Source organism: Larimichthys crocea, chromosome X (assembly GCF_000972845.2).
Source record: "Larimichthys crocea isolate SSNF chromosome X, L_crocea_2.0, whole genome shotgun sequence".
Taxonomy (NCBI): Eukaryota; Metazoa; Chordata; class Actinopteri; family Sciaenidae; genus Larimichthys; species Larimichthys crocea.
Window position 1 is genome coordinate 40202731 of NC_040020.1, and position 19578 is coordinate 40222308.

Below are 19578 nucleotides of genomic sequence, written 5' to 3' on the forward strand. Positions count from 1 at the left end.
TTAGCTCAGTCTGTTAGTGCTGTTAGCTCATGTTTTGTGCTCATGTCCGTTAGTCCTCATGTTAGCTCAGTCTGTTAGCTGCTGTTACTCATGTGCTCAGCCCGGTCCTGTGTTGCTCTTTCGCTGTTAACCATGTTAGCTGCGTCTGTAGCTGCTGTTAGCTCATTTAAGCTCAGTCTGTTGCTCTGTTAGCTGCTGTTAGCTCAGTCTGGTTAGCTGTGCTGTTAGATCATTGTAGCTCAGTCTGTTAGCTGCTGTTAGCTCCTCATGTTAGCCAGTCCTGTTAGCTCATGTAGGCTGTCAGTCTGTTAGCTGCATGTTAGCTCTGTTAGCTCAGTCTGTTAGCCAGACTGTTATACGAAGGTGGCTCGTTGGTCTAGGGGGCATGATTCTCGCTTCGGGTGCGAGAGGTCCCGGGTTCAAATCCCGGACGAGCCTTAATTTAAGACAAGAAATGTCTAGTTACTTCTAAAAGATACAAAGTGAATGTCTGGACTATAGAACAATAATAGACAATAAAACGAAACTGGGCTTAATGGCAGAGGAAAAGAGCATGAAGTTTGTTGTGACTGGCTCGTTGGTCTGGGTTATGATTCGAGACAAGAATGTCACGGACAGAAACTGGTTTGATTAAACCATGCCTTTGCAGATGGTGGAGAAAACAAAAGTGGTTTCTGTATCAGACTCAAATAGAACCAACGATCAGACTAAGTCGGCAGCAATTCCTGAGTCATGAGAGACTGTTCCTGTTTCCAGATCTTCCCTCCGCCTTTAATCAAGCAGCGACATTTTAGCAGGTCTGTTTCACACACACCAGACGCCTCTCGGCTGGCTGGTCGCTGCGCTGGTGTCGGCTGAGGAAGGTGACAGGACCCGGTGTGAAAGCGCCTGATAGCAGCTCGCTTTTCCAGAATGTTCCCACACGGAGCGTCTCCAGAGCCGCCAACACTGACAGCAACGATGGGCGACAAGCGTGTCTGCTTCGCTCATCCAGGACTCCACGTTTCAGCAGCTACGCTCACATCGCTCCTGAACATAAGACCTCAAGAACCTCAGACATTTGAGGTCATCTAAGAGTTATTAATGTTTTACTGAGTGAAATATCACGTTGATGTTCAGTGATTTTGGTGTTTTTACAGGATTAATGATCAAAGGCTTCAACATCCCATTTTATTAGGGTCACAAATTCTAAGTCGAATCCAATAAAATGTCCACAGGCCCCCAGGTGACTGTGTGTGTGTGTGTGTGTTGTGTCTATCCATGCATTGTGTGCAGTGTTACTGTGTGTGTGTTTTCGACGTCATCATTACTGTCATGTCGACAGCAGCACACACGTCGGCCTCGGGCTGCGTCTGTGTGTCAGCGGCGGTGACTTAATCGAGCCATTACCGTGAGAGCTCGGCGTGTCTCTGCTGCGAGACCAACGTCCTTTAAAGAGTGTGTGTTTGTGCAAGGAGTGTGTCGTGTGTGTCTTCTTCACGGGTGACAGATGGGAAGTTAACTGCTTCTTAGTTTCTAATGTCGAAGGAAAAACTACTTACTAAACTAAAGTAAAATCTAAAACTTCTGGAAGCTGATTGTGTTTTGAGGAGATCCGGACCCAGCGTGCAGAGGGGAAAGAGACAAAAACGTTGTGATGTCAAGCTTCGGCATCACACCATCACCATGCAGTGAACAGAGGGACTCACCCTCTCACTGCCCAGACGAGGCTGTTTTCTGGGGGGAGAGTTCGCCAAAAGGTCGGCAGGGAGGACTGACCGCATCATAAATCTGAAGATCTTTTCTTGCATACGTCGGCAGAGACACTACCTACTACCACATTACTGTTTGTCAGAGCAGTGTGGGTGTTAGAAATTTCATCACATGTAAATAAACAGCTGGACTGAACTGGCTGTTCGCCGAAGAGGTCGGCAGGGAGGACAGACTGGGTGATTTTTCCACATAATTAATCTTTTATCATATAAGTTTGCCAAGTTGCCTCTTCTGCATAGATATTTCCTTCATAAAGACAAACAACAGTACAGCTACATTGGGAAAAGATCACCCAGTGGATCCAATCCAGTCAGTCCTCTCCTACCGACTCTTCGGTGAACATCCAGTTAAGTCCCGCTGTTCACATTGTTCTAAAAACAACAGTAATGTGGTAGTAGGTAGTGTCTTTTGACAATTATGTGAGAAAAGATCTTTGTAATTAGGTGATATCTACTACACCCCGGGCAGTCCTCCCTGCCGACTCTTTGGCGAACTCTCCCCCCATGAAAACACAGCCTCCGCCGGGGGGTGGAGAGCCGGGTGGAGGCCCTCTGTTTCCTGTGGTGATTATGTGATGAACTTTAGAAACTCACATTGTCGTATAAACAACAGTCTTTGGAATCTTATATGAGAAAGAAATCACCCATCTATATGTGGAAAAGTCGGCCTGACCGGTCAGTCCTCCCTGCCGACTCTTTGGCGAACTCTCCCCCCATGAAAAAGCCTCGCCTGGGGAGTGAGAGCCGGTGAGCCTCTGTTTCCTGTGGTGATTATGTGATGCCGAACACTTGAACTCACAACGTCTCCTGCACGGGGGGTCAGGATCTCCCGCCGAAACCATAAATAGTTATTTTTATGTTTTGAGTTTTGATGTTAAACCAGCGAGCCAGCAATTTTGTGATGTGCTCTTTATCAGAGTAAGTGTCCTCTGCAGGCTCTCCCTCTTGTCTTTCACTATTTCCTGCTCTCCGCTATCCAAGAAGTAAATAAGATTTCTGGAGCACAGCCCACCTGCAGCATCTTCACTCAGCAGAGCCTCCACAGCGGCTGTTAGCTTTATTGTGTCTGTGATTTGTCATCTTCTCTTTCCTTCAGGAGACTTGGCCGGGGGACAGCTGCCTTTGTGTCGCTCTGGTGTTGAGCTCTGGTTGAAAAGGCAACAGAGACGAGGCAATGAGCTAAGTGATATTTAGCTCTTTGCCTGCTTCAAACCACGAGGACACACACAAACACACCCGCCAAAAAGACTCACACACGCCCTGCAAATGCAGAGACGTATTACACGAGCATAAAACCAAACACACCGCACAGTCAATACACCACACACACACACACACACACACACACCACACACACACACACACACACACACCCTCTGTAGCCCCTCGAGTTGACGTTGACAGGCCGCTTTTTGTCCATCATTCACCCGCAGACAAGAGCACAAACAAGAGGGAGAGAAGGGAGAGATAAAAGCCCTCCCCCTGCCCGCCGTAATCCAATTACAGGACTGCAAATTTGATTGGCGCCCCCGGGAGTGTGCCGCAGCTGTCCGTCATTAGCGGCTGGAGAACAGGGGGGCTCGCCGAGGGTGCTGTTAGGGTGGAGGGGTGGAGCAGGACTTTATCTCTGCTGGCTCAAAGACGTCTCCTCTGTCTTCATCATGTGCCAGTGCCTCATTATACTTCCCATTAGAGGCCCATTAGAAAAAAATGAAGCCGTCTGAAAAATGCTTTTTATTAAACTTGGTCAGATTATCAAACGTGCAGCAGATTCCTGTGGTGAGACCGAGACGATCACAGCCAGTAAATAAAAGTTAAAAAGACAGTGCACGCTTTCTGCTGTTTGATTCGTCTCCGATGACCTCGTGGTCACATCACCGAGAATTAATTAACTCCGTACCTCCTGTTGATCCACTGACCGTGATCAGCTGACGGTGTCTCTGTCATTCGTACGTCTGTTCTCACCTATGTAACTTTGGGCTCCGGGTCGGGAGAAGTACGTAACGCTTTACGGCACTAAGTCACACAGCAGCAACTATTTCACTGATTCTGGGTGAAACTGGATCATTATTTATGGAGGAAATGTTTTCTCGGTTTTCCCTCTGATGTCCTCCGGCTGCTCCGCCTCAACTCTCTGTGATTTACAGAGTTATGATGGACAGTGAAGTACCTGCTGACAGCTGTAGCTGTGTAGATCAGTTCGTCAGCTTGGTGGTGAGCCAGAGCGACGGGTCAGCTCACCCCCAAGCTGACGAACTGAGTGTTTGTACCAACAGGTGTTACAAGGAAGAAGAAGAGGAGTAACCAGGCTCAGCAGCTTCTCAGGACATGATGGCAGAGGAGAAGAGAGTGAAGAGGACACTGACGCTAAGAAGAGAGAGCTGCTCCCCCTCAACTCTCTGTGATTTACAGAGTTATGATGACAGTGAAGTAAACTGCTGACAGCGGTAGCTGCTGTTAGCTCATGTTACTCAGTCGTTAGCTGCTGTTAGCTCATGTTATCTCAGTCTGTTAGCCAGACTTGCGTAAGTGGCTCGTTGGTCTAGGGGTATGATTCTCGCTTCGGGGCGAGAGGTCCCGGTTTCAAATCCCGGACGAGCCCTTAATTTGAGACGAGAAATGTTACTCTTACAACTGTGGAAAAACATGAAATTGCTGAACGTCCAAGGCTGCCTTTGAGAAGAAATCCTCAAATAAACAAAATGTCAACACATCTGTGAGTTCTGACTCAAAATAACAGAAACTGTTAAATTGTGTCAGATATTGTCTTGTTGTATTTCTCTGGACCAAATAATTCATGAAAAGTTTTCTGGTTTTCCCTCTGATGTCAACTCTCCTGATGGACAGTGAAGTAAACTGCTGCCAGCTGCTGCTGTTAGCTCAGTGTCCGTTAGCTGCCCAGACTGTGAGCTGACTGTTTTGAACACCGGGAAGAAGAGATTGGTGTCGTGCCAAAACAGGAGCTGGGCAATGCAACCGAGTCCGCACTCAGCACATGAGCTAACAGCAGCTAACAGACTGAGCTTACATGAGCTAACAGCAGCTAACAGACTGACCTAACATGAGCTAACAGCAGCTACAGCTGTCAGAAGTTTACTTCACTGTCCATCATAAACTCTGTGTGTCCTCTTCACTCTCTTCTCCTCTGCCATTATGTCCATGAAGCTGCTGAGCCTGGTCACCTCCTCCTCTTCCTTCTGGTCGTCCATAACACCTGTTGGTACAAACACTCAGTTTGTACCAACAGGTACCCGTCGCTCTGAGCTCACTGCCAAGCTAACAAACTGATCTAACAGCAGCTACAGCTGTCAGCAGTTTACTTCACTGTCCATCATAAACTCTGTAAATCACAGAGAGTTGAGGCGGAGCAGCCGGAGGACATCAGAGGGAAAACCAGAAAACATTTCCTCCATAAAATATGATCCAGTTTCAGCAGAAAAGACCAACGAGCCACTTACACAACTCTCTCCTTTGACTCCTCTACGTCCACAGAGGCTGCTAAGGCCAGTTTTATCTGTTCTGCTCCTGTTCTGGCATGACACCTCAACACTAACATAGTGCTCTGAGCTCACAGAGAGAGAATTTCTGTCTATTTATTATATTTGTTATATTTCTTAGGGCTCGTGAAGCGTTACACAGTGTGAGGACAGAGACACCGTTCACCTGATCGCTGCTTCCTCATCACGGTGTCAGTTTTTGACTCATCACGCTTTGTGGACGTCGTCTAAGCTGACGGAGTAAAGCTGCAGATCTCTTTGAAACTTCCTCTCGCTGTGTAATCTGTAATTCTAACAGAAAGTGGTTCAGGCTTGTATTTTTGATCTAAATGAGTTCACCTGATGAATTAAAGCTGTCATGAGTCGCATGTTTATCTGTCCCACCTGTCAATCAAAGCGTCCACGCTCTTAATCCTGCATAACTTTAAGCCTTCATATAACCTGAACAGGTGAGTTGTATATAAATTCACCCTCAGTACAGTTGTCATGAACGGGGAAATTAGCTACAGAGACCAAAACTGTTTTTTGTACCAGGCTGTAAACATGTTTATTTCTGCTGTGAAGTTGGACATTTGGACATGGGGACTTATGGAGACTGACTCACTTCTGGAGCCAGCCTCAGGTGGACGTTAGAGGAACTGCAGCTTTCAGCTCTTGCACAGAGGCTTCACCGGAGGTACGGAGCTGCTTCACTGCATCGATGCCTTGCTTAAGAGCACCTTGACAGTGTTAATGAGGTCGGTAAATGTTCTTTAAGAAGAAAACAACATGATGACTGACGGAGAGAAAAACGCTGAGGTCAGAAATAGACGGAGACGTATCGGCTGTGAGTGTGTGCTCGTCTGTATTTAGGTGTGCTTTTGTGTTCATGTTATGTTTCTGTTTGTGTGTGTGTGTGTGTGTGTGTGTGTGTGTGTGTGACCGCAGACAGGGCGTCTGGATGTTGCTGAGAACTTCCAGAGCCTCGCAGCAGAGTGCCTGTCCCTCAACCACGCCGGCTCTGAAACACACTCGAGACAAGTTAATCCTCCAGAGCTCGGCTTTATCTGCCCCCCCCCACCCCCCCACCGCCCCCGACTCCTTCCACTCCTTCGACTCCCTCCATCGCTGCCTCTCGCTCACACGTTCCCTCCGTCTTCGTCCCTCCTTCCCGCCTCCCCCTGCTCCATGATCGATCGCGTACTTTGCTAAGGCTCGTTCAGGCCCTCCATTTGTTTCCTCGCAGATTATGAACGCCTCCATTTCTCAAACTGTCCACATCCACTTCTTGGAGCAAACATCTTTGTGTGGTTAACAGAGTGGAGAGTTTTCAGTGCTGGGCTGCACACCTCTGACATGTGGACATGAAGGTGGCCACGTTCGAGACCTTAACTTAATTTAATCGTATGTTTACGTCAGTGCATGCCTCTGCTGTTTTAAGGGCTTCTTGATCTTGTGTGTTCCTGTTTTATTCATAAACCACATGCGATTCACGTGATGCACATTCCTGCAAACAGGTGGCAGTAATGCACCAACGAGCATCGCAACGCTTCAGCAAACCCCTAAAATCCACCAGAAACTTTGTTGGTTAACTTGCTTAGATCTGAAAATCTTTCTTTGGTTTATGTGCTTCTAACGTGAGTAATCATCTCCGGCCTGGTGGAATTTAGGCGCAAGGTTTTAAAATCCATCCGTCCATGTCCGGGCTCTGGTCGTGGTGGCATCAGGTTTAGCAGGACGTTCCAGGCGTCCCTCTCCTGAGCGATGTATTCCGGTTCCTCCTGGAGGATTCTGAGGTGCATATAGTCCTGCTACGAGTTCCAACGCTCACCTATGGTCGTGAGCTTTGGTGTTGACTGAAAGGATGAGATCGCGGATACAATGCGAGACGCGTTCCACACATTTGTTAGAACTCGAGACCTTTCTGTAACTGCCTTGCATCTTGAGTTTTGGTTCTTTTTCTCTTCGCTGCAAATTCTTTACTGACAGATTGAAATAAGTTTTTAATGTATCACTGGAGGCAAGCTGGTCTTTGCAGAGATGACAATAGTCAGTGAGTTGTTTCATATTCTGAATGTTCCCGTCTGTTGTCGTGCAAGATTAGGCTGCAAGTATCGACGATCGATCTCAAAATCGCGCTGATTCCTCTGCAGCCAACACCCCTTTGCTCGAGTATTTACTGTAATATCATGTGATCAATATCTACTTTATCTTGTTTGCACTTTGACTGAGCCACCAGCAGTTCCTCTGCATGTCTATCTTTGGGAATTTCACATCTCACAGACAAAGTTTGTGGGTCAAACCGAGAACCAGCAGCTCGACCCTCGTGACCTTCACTGCCTCTCAAGGTGGAAGAGGGAACATCAGTGTCCACGGACTAAGGAGAGTTTTCCTTTTTAATTTAAGTCTAAATTATACTGTTGATGCTGATTTGTATCAAACTCATGACAGCCTTAACAGCTCACAGCAGCCTGAGAACTGTGAAGATGTGCACGTCGGTTTACATTTTGATTGAGACTCCTGCAGAACTGGAAACCTTCAATTTCCATCACTGAAGTTTTTCTTCCACTTTCCCCCCCCAGTCTGACGGCGGCGTATTGAAGAGGAATGGGCGGATTAGCGGCGTGGTCCTCGTGTCTGCGTGTCCAAAGATAGGTCACATGACCTGCTGACCTATCCTTTCTGCAGAGAGCGCCGTCTGTCAGCGGGATGCGGAGCTCGGCATCGGGGCTCTCTCACACCATCCCCAGAGCTGGATGCCTGAGGATTAAAGTGTGTGCTGAGAGGTAGATCTGTTTTGTTTCTCTAATGCGCTAAGTACTTACGAGGAGGTGCACGTACAGAGAAAAATGTGGACTTTGTGATATTCATGCATGTGTGTTTTATTTGATGATGTGCATTGTGTCGGTCATAAATACAGCGAGGCTTAAGTGTGTGTAAACACGTCTGCAGTACCAGACTGTGAAACGCTCTCTGTGGACGGAGGGAGCCGGTTCAGTAACACACAGATTTGTCTCCATGATGTTTTTCATGGAAGAGAAAACTAACGATAAAACTAATACTCAGCTGGTGACACACTATTTAAGTTCTCGATTAAGTTTAAGAGTGTGTGTTCAGTGTTGCAGCCATAGACTGTATAAAACCTGGATGTAGCTCAGTGACTTAATGAAGAGAAATATCGGCAAAGACGTGGATCATCGAGCTGAATGACGCCTGGCCACCTGTAACCACACCCACCTGTCAGTCAAAGCGTCCACGCTCTTAACCCTGCATAACTTTAAGCCTTAATATAATGTGAACAGGTGAGTTGTATATAAATTCACCCTCAGTACAGTTGTCATGAACGGGGAAATTAGCTACAGAGACCAAAACTGTTTTTTGTACCAGGCTGTAAACATGTTTATTTCTGCTGTGAAGTTGGACATTTGGACATGGGGACTTATGGAGACTGACTCACTTCTGGAGCCAGCCTCAGGTGGACGTTAGAGGAACTGCAGTTTCTGGTACTTTTGCTTTGCAAAATCCAAGATTTGCAAACTGGTTTGAAATGTGGACTTGTCGGCCCGTCTCAGATGTTCTGGATGTTGATATCTGTCTTTGTCTTTGCACGGTCGAGTCTGAACTTCATTTGTAGCTGCAGAGATGAACTGTGAGATATCTAAAAATCCATGATCGTCGAATCGAGTTCAAGAAATCCAGTCTGATGCAATAGCGTGTTCGTTTTCCTGCTGCAGCTGTTTCCTCCGGTTCCTGTCTGCACAGCTGTGCGCTCTCCTTGGCTCCGGCGTCATCTCCTCGGGGGCCGTCGTCCCATTCAAGGCATTTACCGTGTCAAGGTGCAAAGTGGGCCGCCTTTCTCACCCAAATCCTCCCCAAATCTCCTTTCTCTTTCCCAACCAGCTCTCTGGAGAGGCAGGCCAGTCTCCACAGGTGCAGCCTGGAGAAGATGACAGCCTCTCTTCAGAAGGGCTTAGCTCCTCTTGTGAGGCTCTCAGCCGCTGGATCCCCCCCTGGGGCCGTAGTTGCAGTTACACCCTCAACAACACAGGTTCTGTTGTGCTGTAGGCTGCGGTGAATACCCAAAATGGGACGTACAGCAATTTGTGCCGCAGATACAACAGACATGTTTCTGTTCTTTGAAGCGAGTGGATCATCAGACGCCGGCGGCCTCTCTATCCAAGCGTCTGTTAACACCCCGCCGACGTACATGCACTCAGCGCGGAGGTGCGAACGCTGAGAGATCAAAGACAAAATGGCTGTCAGGTGGTTTGAGTCGTGGCTTGTCGGCGGCGTCGATGAAGACAGGAATCACGACACACTTAGCCAAGGACCAGGAACATTAACGGGGAAATCTTTTAGGTACCTGAAGTTAATTATTTGGATCCCATCTGCAAGGAAGACGCTGCCAGGAGGGATTTAAAAGATCTCTTGTCCTTTTAACACTTAATATAATTTAGATGTATGATGTATTTTTAAATAATAATTACGTCCCATCGGTGGATTTCACTGGAACAGACTGAACCTGATCTCACCTCGAATGTCAAAGGCTACTGAGGAAGATAAAACATGCTGCGGTACGTTTGATATTTTACTAAATAGATGCATCTTAGCCTTTAAGTTACTACAGAAAATATTTGGCACAACAACTGAGCCGTATGATAGACTCATAAAGGTCGATCTTTAAAGGTGGAGCAGGTGCCAGGCCAAAATGTTGTAGCTGCATCGTTCAGCTCATATTTTATAACGTTGGGGTTAGTTACCGTCTTGTCCTCGCTCAGCCTGGTGCACTTCCTCCTGAGTTGGCAAACAGGATTCGGGAAGCGACCCTACGGTTTCCTAAACAGGGTAGCAAAGGTTTGGTGGACCATGCTCCACGACACCGGCCATGTCGCTGTCACGTCGTGGTCGTGATGCTGTTTCGGTCCATGCAACGTCAAAATCCACATTTCAGGCATCCACCAGACTTTGTTGTTGTTTAGATTTCTTCATCTTTCTGTTTTTGTGCTTCTAAATATGTTTGCACAGGGTGTTTTATTTTGAAAATCAACTGGACTTTTTCATGCCGTTTCTGTGCCTGACTGCTGGCGACGTCCGACAAAAGATGTCTCTGCAAAGACACACCTTCATCAGCCCTCAGGACTCCTGGCTCGACCACGTAGATGCCCCACAGTCACTTTTCACAGATGTCCGGGATGTTTCACCTGGTCCAGAGTCAGTTTGGTAAAAGACAGATAATGCCATCCTTCAATAACAAACTTTAACATAAGTTGCGGGACACAAAATAAAGGTCATGTCCTAAATCATCCTGACGCACGCTCTGGAGGCCGGGTGGTCGAACCCACCAGGAACAGGAAATTAACATCTCCTCATTCACTCGTAAAAGCTGACACAAGCAAAACAACCACTCGTAACGAACGGCATCCTACTTCCCACGGCATGAATGAGCGAAAGTGTGAGAGGGCGTACCCGTTGAGTTTTTACGGCGTTGTTGTGTTTGACGCCTGGTGTTTGCTTTAGGAAGAGAAAGCTCTCCGTGTCCGTGCGCTGTACGCTGTCGATGGAAGTTCCCACTCGGGAGCTTTTGTCCTGAACTTGACAGCTTCTCATCCATCTAGACCGAAAAACTCAAAGACCGAGTTACGGGCTGGTTAAAACAGGAAACACTGACGATCGACATCCTGTTAACAGAGCCAAACATAGGACGGAGCCGGTCTGAACATGGCGAGTAAAAGTGAAACCACGTTTAACATCTGTGACACTGACCTGTGATCAGCTGAACGGTGTCTCTGTCATTCGTACGTCTGTTCTCACTCTATGTAACTTTGGGCTCCGGGTCGGGAGAAGTACGTAACGCTTTACGGCACTAAGTCACACAGCAGCAACTATTTCACTGATTCTGGTGAAACTGGATCATATTTTATGGAGGAAATGTTTTCTGGTTTTCCCTCTGATGTCCTCCGGCTGCTCCGCCTCAACTCTCTGTGATTTACAGAGTTTATGATGGACAGTGAAGTAAACTGCTGACAGCTGTAGCTGCTGTTAGCTCATGTTAGCTCAGTCTGTTAGCCAGATCATTGCGTAAGTGGCTCGTTGGTCTAGGGGTATGATTCTCGCTTCGGGTGCGAGAGGTCCCGGGTTCAAATCCCGGACGAGCCCTTAATTTGAGACAAGAAATGTCATGAGACAAATGTTACTTCTAAAATGTGGAACATTGAAACTTGCTGAACGTCCTTTGAAGAAGATCCTCAAATAAACCAAATATCAACACATCTGTGAGTTCTGGACTCAAAATAACAGAAATCTGATAAATTGTGTCAGATATTTGTCATTGTTGATATTTCCTGGACCAAATAATTCATGAAAAGTTGTTTCTGATTTTCCCTCTGATGTCAACTCTCCTGATGGACAGTGAAGTAAACTGCTGCCAGCTGTAGCTGCTGTTAGCTCATGTTAGCTCAGTTTGTTAGCCGGGGCCTCCTGGATTCTGAGCTTCAGAGTGTTTTGGACCACCGGGAAGAAGACGAGGAGGGACAGGGAGCAGAGCCAGTGTTGTGCCTGAACCAGAGCTGAACAAGCCAGACTCAGCAGCCTCTATGGTCATGATGGCAGAGGAGAAGAGAGTGAAGAGGACGCTGACGGAGGAAGCTAAGAAGAGAAAAGGAGAGAGTGAGCGAGCAAGAAGCCGCCGGACAAGAGTAAATGTGGGACTGACTTTTAGTGGTTGGTGAGAGCTTGGTGAAATAAAAGGCTGACAGACAGACGCCGAGCTGGGCTTAATATATTTATTCCTTCATCCCATGTGCTGTGTTTCAGCCTCATGTGTCCGTTATCTGTTTGACTTTGTTATTATGTGCATGTGTATATTATGAGCATATCTGTGATACCGTCGTATGTCTTTGAGCTGAGCACTGCACCACGTTCATCGTGGAGAACGTTTGAATGAGGCTTGAACACGCTTCACTCGGCAGGTTCAGGTGTAGAAAACTCATTTATATCACACACACATGTGAATGAAATCAAACACACTCGTGGTGTTTTGTTCACAGTGCAGAGGAATGTCTCTGTGTGTGGCATGAGGCGGATAACGAGCAGCGTGAGGAATGCTAACAGACTGCTGCTCTTTATTTGGTCTGGCTCCGGCTCTTATCGACTTCTGCCTTTCGCAACCGAACCTTCCCTCGTCCTCGGTAATCGACCAATCACATGGACGGTTCAAACTTGAGGAGCCAATCGAAAACCGGAGTAATCTTCTTGTTTTCCTGTGAATGGGGAAATCAAATGTAGACAATAATAATGTAGTGTGTGATAAGATGAGCACAAACACGCCGTCAGTGTGTGTTTTGAAATATTACAGGACACGAACGGACATCTGGTGATGAAGCCGACGCCGAATATTAGAAACATGCATGGTGGTATGTTGCCATGGTGACGACACATTGTTTACAAAGAATACAATAACATATATTAAATAAGATTATTTTTATGTCATTAATCCGTCATTAGCTTCTTGTTTTCTGGATTTTTTCTCCCATGAAATCAGTTTCCGAGTAAACTGCTGCCAACTGTAGCTGCTGTTAGCTCAGTTCATGTATGTCAGTGGCTCGTTGGTCTAGGGGTATGATTCTCGCTTCGGGTGCGAGAGGTCCCGGGTTCAAATCCCGGACGAGCCCTTAATTTGAGACAGGAAATGTCATAATTACTTCTAAAACATACAAAGTGAATGTCTGGACTTTGAACTCAGAGTGACTGTTTGTGCTTGGACCATGAAAGCCAGTGTTGTGCCAGAACAGGAGCTGGGTGAGTGGGAAATGTATTTGGATACTTTTAGTTTCTTGGACTAGAACTGTTATTCACAGAGTTACAGAGTTTCCTGATGGACAGTGAAGTAAACAGCTGGTCAGCTCAGTTTGTTAACCGGTGTGGTGCCAGAACAGGAGCTGGGCAGTGTAACCGGTCTCAGCAGCGTCGATGGACATAATGGCAGAGGAGAAGAGAGCGAAGAGGACGCTGACGGAGGAAGCTCAGAGATGGAGCATCCAGCCAGGCAGCAGGTGGAGCAGAGCGGCTTCATCCTCCTCCACATTTCCGTCCGTTACATTTCTTTAATGTTGCTGAGACTCGATGATGTTTTTGGCCCCCGGATCACCAGAAATGGCGACTGATGACATCATCAGATAGCTCCTGGGTTAATCTGCTCTCGTTGTCGGTCAGCGGCGGCGGCGGCGGCGTTCTGGTGTGACGCATCAGACTTGGAGCCGCAGAGCCGCTTTGGCTGCTGCTCGGGATCTGGCTCTGCTGCGGGGCCACGGCAGTGTTTATGGAGCCGGGCTGGAGATTAGCATGACTCACACACACACACACACACACACACACACACACACACACACTGTCTCAGACTGTTCACCGTGAACACTCACTGCAAACCTCCTCTTTTTTTTCAGGGGGTCCCCTTATCATAGGCCTGGAGACTGGAGCAGTGACACTATCTACAGATGTGGGGAGGGTGTGTGTGTGTGTGTGTGTGTGTGTGTGTGTGTGTGTGTGTGTGTGTGTGTGTGTGTGAGCTACAGAGAGAGATTGAAGTGCTAGCGGCTGACTTGAAAAGGGTCAGAGCGTCAGATACGGCTGTCGCCAGCGCCGTCATGCTTTCGAAACTCCAACGCAACCCCAACAAGGCATCGCGGGCGGAGTTCACGGCGGCCTTATCACCACGCACGGCCAAAATCCAGCGACGCTGATGAAACATGTGACCTCACAGCGCCGAAACGTGGCGTGGCATCTCAGGAACACGCTAACCTTTCAGGTTTTTGGGCCTTTTGAAACTTCACGTATCGGCTGAAGCAGACATGTTTGGAGAATCATGAACATATACAGTACAAGAGCAGCTGTGTGTGTGTGTGTGTGTGTGTGTGTGTGTGTGTTTGATAAGGAGCAGGGTGATGGCGCCATGTTGATCCTCCTCTCAACAGCACTGCAGCAGTTCCCATGCTGTCTTCATCCTCTAATGATGCATGTGTGAACACTGAGTGTGTGTGTGTGTGTGTGTGTGTGTGTGTGTGTGTGTGTCTGTGTCCAATAAGAGTCATACAACAATACACACTTTAATATTTGAATCAGACTTTATTTGAAACTTACAAACCATACAAACAAAATTAATAAAACACATTAAAATGCATAAATACATTAAAAAAAATAATTAATTAATAAAAAATTAAAAATAGATAAATAAACAAATATAATCATAAAACAACAACAGTGACAATAATAAATTATTATAAAATGCAATAATAGACTGAATAATAAACTGAATAAAAAAAACCAAAAATACATAAATAAATAGAAAAAAGTAATAATAATAAAACATACAAATGTATTATAGACAAAATAAAATTAAAGTAAGAATATATATATATATAAAGTTTATAGACAACAAAAAAAGTGTTTAAATCTATAACACACAAAAACAACAACAACAGAACAACATCACCGATGTTTACACATTTATCTATTTATAAAATAATAATAAAATAAAATCTCAAACAAAGATGTTGATGCACATTTGAGTTTAATCCACTTTATATAAACTTTGTTTTTATGTGGCTGTAATAATAAAACTTCTTTTCCTTGAACAGTCCGCTTGCTTCTCACATTTCAAACTTTTATCGTCTCGTTTAAAATTATTTTTGAAGAGTAAAATAAAATCTTGCATCCTCTGTAGCAACAGACTGTGTGTGTGTGTGTTTGTGTGTGTTTATGCGTGTGTGTGTGTGTGTGTGTGTGTGTGTGTTGCGGACCGAGTCAAAAGATGCCGAGCCTATCTGTAAGTGTGTGTGTTGTCTCCAGAGAGGGGCATTCTGATACTATTGTTAGTGAAATCTAATCTGTGTGTGTCGTATTGGGCTGGATGTGGGGGGTGGAGGGGTTTGGTGTGTGTGTGTGTGTGTGTGTGTGTGTGTGTGTGTGTGTGTGTGTGTGATGTTGGTTTGGAGGACATTGTGCTGAGCTCGGGTCTTCAGCAGCCTCTTTCTCCATTAATGCTCCATTAGCCAAATTAGAGACCTAATTGGGGAGGCGAGGAGAGCTCTGGCTCTTAAAGGCAGTGTGTGTGTGTGTGTGTGTGTGTGTGTGTGTGTGTGAGTGTGTGTGTGTGTGTGTGTTATTTACTGTAAGAGGCAGACATTTAAAGGGACGTTTCATTTCAGACAGGAGGGCTGTGAATGGGTAAAGGTGCAACTTTGGATGAGGAGCTCTGGGCTCGGATCAGGATCTGACGACAGTCGCTGATGCTGATGGTCCGTCCCGAGCCTTAAAGGGCCGGCGGCTTCAAATCTAATTAGCAGGTTATTAGCTAATTAGCCAGCTACTTACTGTGCTTGTTGCCCTGGAGGCCTGGAGCTAAACTGGAGGAGACACAAAGTAGGTGTGTATTCACTGTGTAGAGTTAATGTGTGTGTGTGTGTGTGTGTGTGTGTGCAAGCAGAAATCTGCCACAGAGAAGTTTCTATTGTCGTGATCTGTTGTCTCCAGTGTCAGAGTGTAATCCCACTGTGGTAACTATGTTCAGCTGTACTCGAGTATTTGTTCTGATTACATTACTTCTTTTTAAAAACTGGAGAGTCGACAACTTTGCTAACAGCCATAAACTAGGTCAACGTTGCCCAGCTGCGGTTCTGAGACGGTAAACCTCTTCTTTCTTCTTCCCGGTGGTCCAAAACCCATGTGTTACACACGGCTAACAAACTGAGCTAACAGCAGCTACGGTTTACTTCACACATAAATGAAGATGTTTGCAGATGCCGCTTCTTGTCTCACATTGAAGGCTCGTCCGGGATTTGAACCCGAAGCGAGAATCATACCCCTAGACCAACGAGCCACTCACAGTCTGGATAACAGACTGAGCTAAGATGAGCTAACAGCAGCTACAGCTGGCAGCAGTTCTTCACTGTCCATCAGGAGAGTTGACATCAGAGGGAAAACTAGAAACATCTTTTCATGAATTATTTGGTCCAGGAAATATCTGGCTGCTCCATCTCTGAGCTTCCTCCGTCAGGGTCCTCTTCGCTCTCTTCTCCTCTGCCATTATGTCCATAGACGCTGCTGAGACCGGTTACATTGCCTGCTTGCCCAGCTCCTGTTCTGGCACCACACCGGTTAACAAACTGAGCTAACCAGCTGTTTACTTCACTGTCCATCAGGAAACTCTGTAACTCTGTGAAAACATTTCTAGTCTGAGAAACTAAAAGTATCCAAATACATTTCCCGCTCGCCCAGCTCCTGTTCTGGCATGACACAGGCTTTCAGTGGTCCAAGCACTAACAGTCACTCTGAGTTCACAGTCCAGACATTCACTTTGTATGTTTTAGAAGTAACTATGACTTGTCTCAAATTAAGGGCTCGTCCGGGATTTGAACCCGGGACCTCTCGCACCCAAAGCGAGAATCATACCCCTAGACCAACGAGCCACTTACACGATGATCTGGCTAACAAACTGAGCTAACATGAGCTAACAGCAGCTAACAGACTGAGCTAACATGAGCTAACAGCAGCTACAGCTGTCAGCAGTTTACTTCACTGTCCATCATAAACTCTGTAAATCACAGAGAGTTGAGGCGGAGCAGCCGGAGGACATCAGAGGGAAAACCAGAAAACATTTCCTCCATAAAATATGATCCAGTTTCACCAGAATCAGTGAAATAGTTGCTGCTGTGTGACTTAGTTGTGATAAATGCATCTGTGTCCATACATCATATTTAGGTTTCATGTTTCTGTGTGTGTGTGTTGATAAGAAAAGCAACAATAAAGCGTCGGCCTGTGTGAGACTTCCCAGACTCGACCTCTCCGCTCAGCAGAAAGCGCTCCGTGATAACCACGAGACGATGAGATGATGTTTTAGCTGAAGCTAACCGCCTCTTGTAGGAGGCCTGCAGGTCGCTCCTGGTCGTGTCCTGAGACCTCCACCCCTCTGCACTCACAGGCCTGCATCCACAGTGTTAACACAAAGCGTGTGGAGGTGGAGGGACGAGACGGAGTCGTGTACGTAAATATCTTTACATATACACTCATGTATCAGATCTGATGCAACTTTCCTCACATTGATGCACGAAACAAACACAAACGACTGCTTTGCGTCATGTTTTTGAGTCGGCGTGTCGAGGTTTGACATTTGGTTGATGGCTGATTGTAGATGAGAAGCAGCTGCCGGGTCGGCCGCTGATTTGATTGGATGATCTCTTGAAGAACCAGGTGACGGCAATCAGAGAGCAGATAAATCAGGTCCTCAGGATCGTGTGCTGGTTTGTACAACACGCCGCCCGACCGGTCTGTGTCTGCAAAGAGACGAGGAGCTGAAGTGAAAGTTAAATGTTAAATGTACAATGTTTCCCTCTGTTGTCGTATCCAAAGTAGAAAGAAAAGAAGTGGTATGGGACCTAAATATAGTATTATTTAGTTACTTTCCACCTTTGGGATCAACCAATCGTTGCGTGAATCAGAAGTCTTGGTGCAAACATACAATCTATACTGTTTGTGCAGGCAACAGAACCGGGCTCAGCAGCCAGACCGGACTTGGTTTGAGCACAGCCTCTGAGAGCAACAGGGAATAAAGGCTAAAACACACTGCATACGTTTCAATGTTAGTCAGTGTGTCAGCTCACACAGTCTCTGTGCTGCGTCACGGCTCCGGAACAACTGCGGCGTCCGGCAGCCCTCCGCAACACATACGCAAAACTTCTATTGTTCACGGACGCCGGAGCATAAATTCAGCACAGAGCAGACCGTGAAGGGGAAGGAAAACGGCTACAAAATACAAAATAAAACCCTGGTTGATTTTCAAAATAAAATACTCAATACAAGAACACGTCATAATGGGCGGGGCCAACCTGAAGTCAACAGGTGAGGGGTTTTCAGGTGTAATCATTGATGACACCTCACATCCTTTTTATAAGGACACCAGAAAAAAGATGCGGCATGGAATGCCATCGCAGGAGTCAAAGAGACTACAGCCGGAAATATCACGCGATTATGCGTGAATTCACGAGATCTCGTGCGTTCTCGTGATGCTCGGTTGCCGGCAGAGACGCACCTGATTATGTGTGAGTTGGCGGACGGCGGAATACGCAGCCGTTCCGGAGCGGAGCCGTTCTGCATGCAGTGTGTTTTCAGGGTAAAGTTATACTACTTTACGATGAAAAGATGCTAAGTAGCGAAACACCAACTGTCGGCAATAAAACTGCCTCAGTAGGCGACCAGCCACGGTCTTTCCTGCACGACTCGCGGTCCTGGAGGAGTTCTGGTGCTGAAGAGTTGGTCTTGTCTCGTCTTTGGCAGGTTGAAGATCTTTCAGCTGCTGCAGGAAGTTCTGAATGTTGTTGATTTCTGGTCAGACACCTGATCCAAAACTATCCAATCATCCGAGCTTAGCGGCGTTCGCTCCTCACACCTTCATCGATGGCGTATGTGGATAAAAATAGCAGCTTTAGGCCTTTGTGGCCGTCGTGAAGCTGAGCTGTCTCTCTCCTCGCTGCTGAATCACGGCTTTGCTTACTGAGAAAACAGCGCAGCATCCAGGTATTGTGCAGCCGGATCAGCACCGAGGATGGAGAAAAGAACAATGGATGCTGGTTTGAGAGTTTTGTGTGTGGTCGCACAGTCTGAACTCAAAGAAGGTTTATCATTTAAAGTAGATCGCTTTATTTTTCTCAGGTTTAGTGAGAGTAGAAATATTTGTCTTAACACGAAGGTGATGCCTCGTGTACGCACAGCCTGAAAGTCGTCGTTTACATCCAAATGTTGCAAATTTGAACTGTCAGAAAATCAGCAAAAGAAAACGAATGTGTTGTTTGGACCTCAGCCGCCTTTTCTTATTTTGTTTCCTGCCTGTCCAGGAAGTCAATAAAGTTTCTAAACTTTTGTTCCTACCCGTCTGCATTCGGGTTCAGTTTTTTGAACAACCTCACAAAGAAAGAAAGAACTGGAGTGATTACGATACACTGAATCCCAAAAATCTTTATTCTGCCTGATGCCTTTGATATTTGAGAAAACAGTTTGTTTGTTAGTTTCTGCAGGAAAGACGATTAAATGCTTTATTGCGTTTGCACACAGGTATTCCAACCTTTGGTTGACATAGATTTAATGAACAAAATCGGCCCTAGAAAGGTCCAAATGTTCCAAGAAGGGCTCCACAGTTTGATCTGCCCACTCCACTTCCACACTGAATCGCTGATGGAGGCTCACGGGTGATTATTATCCACATCTCCACCTTCACTCCTCCGACTGTCGAGACGTGTCCAACGATGATTAATCAATAATTTTAATGGCCTTTGTTTGAGGGTGTCTCAGGGGAGAATGGAGTC

General features: G+C 46.4%; 4 non-coding genes across 4 annotated transcripts; 3 read left to right on the top strand and 1 right to left on the bottom strand.

The window, feature by feature from the left end:
* Positions 1–365: 365 nt before the first annotated feature.
* trnap-cgg (transfer RNA proline (anticodon CGG)) lies at positions 366–438 on the top strand. The gene has a single exon. It is a non-coding gene; the product is annotated as a tRNA-Pro (tRNA).
* A 10873-nt stretch (positions 439–11311) lies between these two features.
* On the top strand, positions 11312–11383 carry trnap-cgg (transfer RNA proline (anticodon CGG)). Its single transcript has one exon. It is a non-coding gene; the product is annotated as a tRNA-Pro (tRNA).
* Positions 11384–12825: 1442 nt separating this feature from the next.
* On the top strand, positions 12826–12897 carry trnap-cgg (transfer RNA proline (anticodon CGG)). Its single transcript has one exon. It is a non-coding gene; the product is annotated as a tRNA-Pro (tRNA).
* Positions 12898–16617: 3720 nt separating this feature from the next.
* trnap-ugg (transfer RNA proline (anticodon UGG)) lies at positions 16618–16689 on the bottom strand. The gene has a single exon. It is a non-coding gene; the product is annotated as a tRNA-Pro (tRNA).
* Positions 16690–19578: the final 2889 nt, after the last annotated feature.